This window comes from Chrysochloris asiatica, unplaced genomic scaffold, assembly GCF_000296735.1.
Source record: "Chrysochloris asiatica unplaced genomic scaffold, ChrAsi1.0 scaffold00140, whole genome shotgun sequence".
Lineage (NCBI taxonomy): Eukaryota > Metazoa > Chordata > Mammalia > Afrosoricida > Chrysochloridae > Chrysochloris > Chrysochloris asiatica.
In genome coordinates, this window is record NW_006408658.1 from 3,493,862 (window position 1) to 3,494,338 (window position 477).

A 477-nucleotide genomic window follows, 5' to 3' on the forward strand; every position below is an offset into this window, starting at 1 on the left:
CTTGAATTTTTTCTTCAGTTCCCCCAGCTTGAGAAATACTGACCTTGTTCTTAATTAATAACCAGTGTTCTGGTTATTAATAGATATTTGCAATGATTGCTGCTCACTGTGAGTCATCCCAAATCAATAAATGAAGGTCCCAAAGGCTTCATTCTGTCTGTCATTAAGATTAACTCTTCTTTGAGGAGTCAGCTCATCCCCAGAACACTCTCTAGCACTCTATCAGACAGTGTTCCACTGCTATCCATATGATTTCTGTTAGTCACTTTTCTTAGATGTAAATCACCCGGTCTTTCTTCCTAATCAATCTAAGTCTGGAAGCTTTTCTGAAATTCATCCACCATCAGTAACACAAAATTGTTTTCTAGTAATAAAGTGTAGTTTTTAACAATTAAGATATTTTACAATTTAATGCTAATAGTTTGAAAATTAGAGTTAAATTGATGCTATTCATGAAGGCTTACATTAGCAAATATG